Below are 8,540 nucleotides of genomic sequence, written 5' to 3' on the forward strand. Positions count from 1 at the left end.
GCCCCTGCTCTGCTGGTGCTTCAGGGCTCTCCCAGGAGGCCTGGCTGGGAGAGGACCCTGCTGTGTGCCAGCCCTGCACACTCACACACTTCAGCCCTTCACTGGTATTTTCTTCTCTGGGGCATTTGCCAGTTCAGCCCTCCCACCCCCTCCTGAATTGTGCCACCCCCTGCCCTCTCCCCAGCCCAGCCCGCAGAGCAGCCACACTGGAACTGGAACTGGTCCCACAGCAGTGGGGTCCAGTGCGAATGAAGGACAGTGAGAATGTCCATCCAGCCAGCAAGCTGAGTGGGTCTCCAGCACAGGCAGCTTGCAGACCCAGGTCCAGACTAGCTCCCCAGGACAGCATGAGACATTTGGCCTAGGAGATCCTCAGGAAGGTCCTGCGGCCACAGTGCCAGGGCCACCTGCCCCAAGCTTCCACCTGCAGCAAAGGGTTTCTCTTTCCATGTCTTTCCTGCACACATACAGTGCCCCACTCTTCTCCTGGAACATCTCGTCTCCCCACAGAGCCTTTTCCCAAGAGAGCTGATCTGTGCTGACCTCGCCAGCTGTTCCTGCCCCCCTTCCCACGCTCCATACAGCTCCAACCTGGAGGTGCTGCTCTGCAGAGCAAGTGGGCTGTGGTGGCCAGGGCCATGGGGTGAGTCCGCAGGCTCATGCTGGTCAGGGTGGGAGGAAGACCCAGCTCAGGGTGGCTCTTGCTCACTCCCCCTCAGCACACAGACATGGCTCCTGCAGCACCAGAGATCCCAGAGAGAGGATTTCGGGCAAACAAGGCAGTGCAGAGTCCTTTATTTCATTTATACACACGGAGAGTCGAGCTCCTTATTTAGAAAAAGACAACGGATCACACCAGACACGTAGATACGGACATAGATATAAGATGAAAAATAATTTTGCTTCTGGGTAGCATTAATACATCAAAGAACACCTAAAACCAAAAAAAAAAAAACCACCAAACTTACAGAACTCATGTTGAACTAGTAATGCGTTATATTACAAGTGACATGCAGAAGCAGGAGGTCACTTCATTACAGCTTTTGAAAAGTAAACAGTCATCACTTTCCTTATAGACTCCTTGAGTTCCCTGTTCCTCATGCTGTAGATGAGGGGGTTCACTGCTGGAGGCACCACCGAGTACAGAACAGACACCACCAGGTCCAGGGATGGGGAGGAAATGGATGAGGGTTTCAGGTAGGCAAAGACGCCAGTGCTGACGAACAGGGAGACCACGGCCAGGTGAGGGAGGCAGGTGGAAAAGGCTTTGTGCCGTCCCTGCTCAGAGGGGATCCTCAGCACGGCCCTCAAGATCTGCACATAGGACACCACAATGAACACAAATCAGCCAAATGCTAAAGAGACAGTGACCACAAGAAGCCCACGTTCCCTGAGGTAGGAATGTGAGCAGGAGAGCTTGAGGATCTGGGGGATTTCACAGAAGAACTGGCCCAGGCCATTGCCCTTGCCCAGGAGCAGTGAAAATGTATTGGCCGTGTGCAGCAGAGCATTGAGAAACCCAGCGGCCCAGGCAGCTGCTGCCATGTGGACACAAGCTCTGCTGCCCAGGAGGGTCCCGTAGTGCAGGAGTTTGCAGATGGCAACGTAGCGGTCGTATGACATGATGGTGAGGAGACAATACTCGGTTGAAATGGAAAAGAGAAACGAAAATAGCTGCGCAACACATCCTGTGTAAGAGATGGCCCTGGTGTCCCAAAGGGAAGTGGCCATGGACTTGGGGACAATGGTGGAGATGGTCCCCAGGTCGAGGAGGGCGAGGTTGAGCAGGAAGAAGTACATGGGGGTGTGGAGGTGCTGGTCCCAGGCTATGGTGGTGATGATGAGGCCGTTGCCCAGGAGAGCAGCCAGGTAGATGCCCAGGAAGAGCCAGAAGTGCAAGAGCTGCAGCTCCCGTGTGTGTGTGAATGGCAGGAGGAGGAACTGGGTGATGGAGCTGCTGTTGGACATTGGCTGCCTGTGGGCATGAGGACCTGTGCAAGGAGGAAAAGTCACTGAAAGTTGACAGGCTGCTTCTCATGGAATACCCCTTCACCAATGGAGGGATGTTTCACCTCATTCTTTATTTCTACCAAGTGAGAAAAACAGTTCAATAGAGTTTAAAATGCAGCTTGGACATCATATTTCTATGAATGCACCTCTGGGTAAAGACGCCCTAAATTGGTATCAGAACAAAAACTGACCCACACTGCCACCCCAACCCCAGAGAGCAAAAGCAGCAGGGACAGGTGGAGAAACAGGGAAGGACACTGCAGTTCTACCAGAAAATAAAGCAAGGACAAAAAGGCAGACGGGCATGCTGTGGAACCTTTTCCTGACCCGGCTGTGCTGCTGCCACTCACATAATGACACTGGAGAGCAAGCACTTTCAGCACCTTTTTTGTGCACCCCGTTGCAGGAACCCTTCACCTGGAGGTCCAGCTGCTCAGGTGGAGACTCGTGACCTGGACCCCATGGCTATGGGGCAGAGGGTCTGCTGGGGAGGAGAGGAGACCAGGGGTTGCACTGGGAAATGTGTCTGCACTGCAGGGGATGGCAGGGAGTCCTAAATCCCCTCCCCAGCATTTCAGGTCCACCTCCCTCTCCCTGCTCATGTCTGTGCTGCCTGCAGCTGTGTGTCTGTCCCTGGGGCTGCTCCCTGTAAATGTCACAGACCCCGTCCCACCCGCTGTGTGCTCAACTCTGTCCAGTTCACACCTCCTGGCACTGCCCAGGGGCAGCTCTGTGTGTGCAGGGGCTCAGGAGCAGCTCAGACACGTCCTAATGAGAACTGGGGTCTCAGTGTCTTCTCCAAAGGGAGAAATAAATCCCCATCTTCCACTGCACACCCAGACAAGCAAGAGTGGAAAACTAAAAGCACAGACTCCTTCCCTTGCGGCTCTTGCTGTATCAGTGTTGCTGTTCAGAAGGACCCTCTACCATGTCTGTGGGGGGATCTGGAGCTCTGAGCAGCTCTGACCCACACAGCCCCCTTCAACCCCACAAGCTCCCTGCCTGCCCTGCCGGGGGTCGCTCCTTCCACCCACAGCTGCTGCCATGGGATCTCCCGGGCAGGCTGAGCTCTGACCCTGGCAGGCAGCAGAGTCCCTGCCTGGCACAGCCCTGGAGTGCAGGGACCCTGCTCTGCAGGACAGCCCTGGGCACCCCTGCCTGCACATTGACATTTACACCCCACAGCCACCCTGGGGAGAACGCAGCATTCACGTCTTGTCACTCTGACAGTACAGAAGGCAATCCCTGCTCTGCAGCACATCCTCCCCTCTGATCAGAGAACCTCTGAGAGCTGTACTCACATCTCTCGCAGGCTCTGCAATGTGACAGCTTTCTGAGATCCTACCAAGATTTGCAGATGCAATGCCCTGCACAGACTGTGTTTCCCTCTCTGTGCCTGGCTCCTGTGCCCTCAGTGCTGCAGGCAGAGCCCTCAGCCCTGCTGCGTGTGCAGAGGAGCTGCTCCTGGGCAGAGCTGTCTCTCTGCAGCACTGCCGCTGCCATGAGCTCCCTGTGTCCCAGGAGCCCAGCCCAGCTCAGCAGCAAACCACCAGCCCATGATGTCCCTTGCTCTGTCCCCTCTGGGCTCCTCCATGTGTCCCTGGGGCTCCAGGGGCACATCTTTTCAAACTACCTGAAGTAATCAGTGATGTTGATTCTCTCTCCTCTGAAGAGACACATCATTGTGTTCTTTGTATTAAACAATGAATTCATATGAGAATCAAATTTTCTTGTCCCATCATTAGACAGGACACCAGCAATATTACAGCAAAGGATCTAATTCCTCCAAGCCAGGGGAGGAATATCTTCAGTTGAATGAGTTCATGTATTTTATCCTGGTTTTACACTCCTAGGTCTAGAGAGACATTCATCAGTCTTTGCCCATGTCATGTCTGTGCTCTGAATCGAAGACTTTGCACACATGGGCTCTTGGACACTTGGTAACAGGTTTCTTGTGGCAGGTCAGAGCCGGGCTGCTGCCACAGCTGGGGCGGTTCAGCCCAGATGTGAGGCCATGTCCTCAGCCAGGGACCTGACTGAGGAGCTGGAGCTGTCAGTGCTGCAGACAGAGCTGTGACACGGATGGAATGAACTGCCAGGAAGGGTGGCAGGAGTGAGTTCATCTGGTCTCAAGGACAGCAGCCGCCAAGCACAGCAACAGCCCAGATCAGAACTCAGTCCAGACCTGTAAGGCAATTCAAGGGCCACATAATAAGCTGTTACTACTGCAGGAACAGTTAAAAGAGAAACAAAGCCACTTTGTATCTACTAATGAATTTAATAAGAGAAAGAGGTGAGAATCCCTGTGTCCTCTTGTCCTCACTCTTCACCAGCAATGTTTCCCAGGCCTCTGTGGCTGGAGGCAGAAGAACCAGCAGCGGATGGGGATCAAATCAGGGGTCACTGGAAATAACACAATCCTCTCCAGTCTATGGGACAGCAGGGGCAGCATCCCAGGAGCTGGGACAGCAGGACCATGTCACAGTGAGGCCACTCTCCACCATCCTGGAAAGCTCATGGAGACTGGGGGGACTCCCTAATCACTGGCAGCTCTCACACAGTGTGTGCACTTTTCAAAATGGCCCATGGGTGAGCAGGGGAACTAAGGGCTGTGCCCCAGAGCATGTCCACTGGGACCCCATTTCTGGGTGTCTGGAAGCGAAGTTGACGGGGTTTGCCCAGGGCAGGTTGTTCCTGTCCATCCTCTTTGCTTTCTGTGAGGAAAGGACAGGGTTGTGGATTTTGGGATAAGATTGATGGTCTGTTACCTGGAGGTCAGCAAGGTATTTGGCATCATCCCGCAAAATATTCTTGTGCCCAAGGTAGGATATTATGGTCTGTGTCAGTGTGGAAGTAGATGGGTAAAAAACCACCTGGATGGTTGGGCTTGGAAACGTTCTGTAGAAAGGGAGAAACTTTCCAGTCATGAGGACAGTCCAGCAGTGGAAGCTGTTTCCCAGGAGTGCGCACTCACTCTGTCCCAGAAAGTGACCAAGATGTGTTTGCATAAAGCCCTGAGCAATCTGGTCTGACCCTGCTGTGAGCAGGAGGTTGGTCAAGACACCGCCTGAGGTTTCATCCAGCCTGAATGACGCTGTCCCTCCTTCCCCTTCATATTTCAAATTAGGGAGAACTCTCAGGTTCTCCCAGACCACAGAAGTAATTCACATGAGGTGCAGGGCTGCTTTACAAGTGCCCACAACAGTCCTGACCACATCTTTTCCATCCTTTTTCTTTTGCCCTCAGCCAAGATCTTAGTTTTTGCTGTCCTAATGCCTCTCCAGAAAGAACAGCCTGTGTTTTTAACACTTTCAGAGCAGGTTGTTCAAGAGGTTTCAGCATCCATGTACAGAGTCTGCACGTCAGCCAGACACAAATCCATCATTATAGAAATGAAAACAAGGCACTGGACCAGCTCCTTGCACCCACGGATCAGCCTGACATGTCTGCTGAGATTCCCGGGAACACCTGAACTGTAAGTGCAGAGCATGTGAGTCCTGGTTGGGTATCCTGGCTTGTCTTCTGACCCATGTGGTGCTTCCTTCTTTGTCTCAAAAATAAACTGTTCTCTTATGCAATCTGCACATCACACATCATAAGAAATAATTAAAAGGTAGAAAAATAATGAAAAAAGCACAATTAAGGGGTAATTCTGTCCAAGAGGTGTACTCTTTAAATGATTAAAACAAAAAAGAAGTGAGAGAAAAATCATTGTTCTAAGAACTTCTTTCAAGAAGAACAACTACTGAGCTGTAGATGTTTTGAAAAATAAGAATGCCTGTTAGGAATTAAATTAAAGAAGTTTAGTTCATCATCATAATCACCACTGAGAGGAAGGTGTTCCCTGTTACTGTTATCAGTGACAGCAACACTGTTCAAAAATATCCTTCAGAGCATCTCCATTTTTCCTGGGCTCCAAAGCTCATCCTGCTCAGAGTTTGACAGGATTGCTGCAAACCCCTGTGACCCAAATCTCTACAACTGTCTCTGCTCAACAGCCTTTTACCCCAGGAAGGGGACACTGCCAAGTCCACCACAAATCCATATCCCGAAGCGCCACATCTCCATGTGTTTGAAATAACTCCAGCAATGGAAGCTCCAGTCCTGAGCTGGCAGGACACCTTTGGCTGCAGTTGGACATAAGATACTGGTCATGGCTGTGAGTTCAGCCCTCGCTGTCAGAATGTCTCACACCCTCACTGAGGAGGGCAGGGGGCTGGGAGATGGGAGCACGTTTTGGTTGCCAGATCCCAGCACAGAGCCCAAACCAGCATCAGTTGTGACATATTGGGTGCTGTCCTGTGACTGCCCTTTCTGCACAAATGATCATACAAACACAACCATTGATTGAAACAAGGTCATAAAGGGGCTGTTATGGACAAGAAAGCTCACTGTGAACTCTGCAGAGAGCGAGGAAGTTCATAAGAAGCACCAGGAAGAACCAAGAAGCTCGAGGCCTCTTCTGAAGAGCGGGAGGCCTGAGCAGCCGTGATTGGCCATTGTAGATGTGGGAAAGGGTCAGGGCATGTCAGGGAGAAGCAATGAGATGGCTGATGGCTTCAGTGAACCCTTCCAGTCATGTCTGAGCCCAGAAATGGAAAGCAGTTGATGTCTGCAGGTGGAGGAGGAACAGGAGGAAGATTTTCCTGGGAATATGGAAGGAAGAAAGGCCTCTGTTGGGCTAATAATGTATGGCAGTGCCATTTGCATGCTGTGGGCATGGCTGTGCCTGGGAGATGGGGAACGGCTGCTGCTGGGGTGGCTGTGCTCAGTCATGGCCCATGAGCTGACCCTGCTCTGCTCCTCTCTTACACTGCCCACACTTGGATGGTCCTCAGGAATCATCCATGAACCTGGTGGATGCATCAACCTCCTGGAGTGAATGGGTGTGGATCCAAATAGGGGATTCAAGCAAGTTTGGGACTGGGACATTGAGGTGACTGGTCACCATTGCCAGGTGTATGAAAGAAGCTGGGGGATCTGTGAGGAATTCACGGGAATTTCCACCTCCACAGAAATCCAGAGCCTTGCAGTTAAAGCAACAGCACTTGACATAAACACCACCCCCAAAACACAAAACACTCACACAGGTAAAGCCCTGAAAAACATTGGAGAAAGATCTACTAGGGCCCAGGGGTCAGAGCTGAGCCATTCTGGTGATGGACAAGCATCAAGGACTGACATTGCACCAGAGCCACCTCCACATGGCCCTCACCACCTGGAACCAGCGTCTCCAAGTCTTTCCTTCACCAACCTCCAGGGACAGGGACCTGCACTGTTTGTTTCCTTTACAGCTGTGTCAGCGATGGCCATTCATGGGGTCAGAAACTTGGTGTTTGCTTCTGCCTTTCACTTCATTAGATGTTTGTTCATTCTCTCAGCATCTGCAGTTCAGGATCATGGTAGCTGAGGGGTCACTAACATCTAAAATGCTCTTACAAGCCAAGGCTCTGTGCAGCATTATCCTAAAGGCTTCAAGTCAGGTGTGGATTAATCGAGAGATTTCAGGAATAGCCAAACAGAGAGCATTTCCACAACAAATAGCAATAAAGCCAAATTTCTTCTATTCCCTTCCCTGCTCGCCCTTCTCTCCCTTTCCAGAGCAGGTGGCATCAGCAGCGTCCAGTTCATATTGATGTGGAATGCCTACTAGGAAAGACTGAATACGTCAGAAAACTGGGTAGCTAAATCACCATATGAGCGAGGAGAAAGGCCAGGAGACCTCAAGAAGAGTCACACTCCTCTGGACCAAGAGGTGGGTGTTCCTGGCAATCTCAGGTGCCACAGCACAGCGATACTTGTGTGCAGGAGCTGGTCAAGTGACCCATCTCCTGTTCTGTAACGGTGTCTGAGTTTGCTCAGGTCACCCCTGACTTGAGCCCCATCCACTGCTGGGTGTTCTCCAGACTCCTGCCTTCAGGAACCAAGTCCCAGGAGACGTTGCTGGTGAAGATGGAGGCAAAGAAGCCATGGAGAACCTCAGTCCTGTCTGATTCTACTCTTAGGAAGTTCAGCAGCAGGCCCACATTCACCCTGTCTATTCTCTTACTGCAAGTGAAGCTCTGTCAGCTCATCCTGCTGCCCTCAGCCTCCCCTGCAGGTATCAAGTCCAGGACAGCTTTGGCATATTCTCTGCATCCATGGCCAAGGTTTCTGAATTCCTCCTTTGCAGCTTCCCCTGCTTCCACCTCCTGTGTGCTGCTTTTGTGAACTGCAGCTCCATCGGATCAGCAGCCTCTTGAGATAAATGCTTCTTTCCATGGGTACATGGAGAGATCATTCTTGTGCTTGGAGCAGCCTGTCCTGTAAGGATTATCAGATTTCCTGAGCTCCTTCACAACTACTTCCACGTCTCCACTTTGCCCACCATCCCCCATTATGTCAAAGTCTTCTCCTCTGGATTCCACCAGCCTGTGCTCTGCTGCTGGCCTTCCTCCCTCCCCTCTGGTGCCAGGGACACCACGGTGTCCTGGTCACGACAACCAAGGTGGACACTAACATTCACGTCCCTCACTAGCTCTTTCTTGTTT

General features: G+C 51.9%; 1 pseudogene across 1 annotated transcript; it reads right to left on the bottom strand.

The window, feature by feature from the left end:
- Positions 1-812: 812 nt before the first annotated feature.
- LOC308052589 (olfactory receptor 14J1-like) lies at positions 813-1,800 on the bottom strand (annotated as a pseudogene). The gene has a single exon. The product of its transcript is annotated as an olfactory receptor 14J1-like (transcript).
- Between the last annotated feature and the right edge of the window lie 6,740 nt (positions 1,801-8,540).

Source organism: Nesoenas mayeri (assembly GCF_963082525.1).
Source record: "Nesoenas mayeri genome assembly, contig: SCAFFOLD_35, whole genome shotgun sequence".
NCBI lineage: Eukaryota > Metazoa > Chordata > Aves > Columbiformes > Columbidae > Nesoenas > Nesoenas mayeri.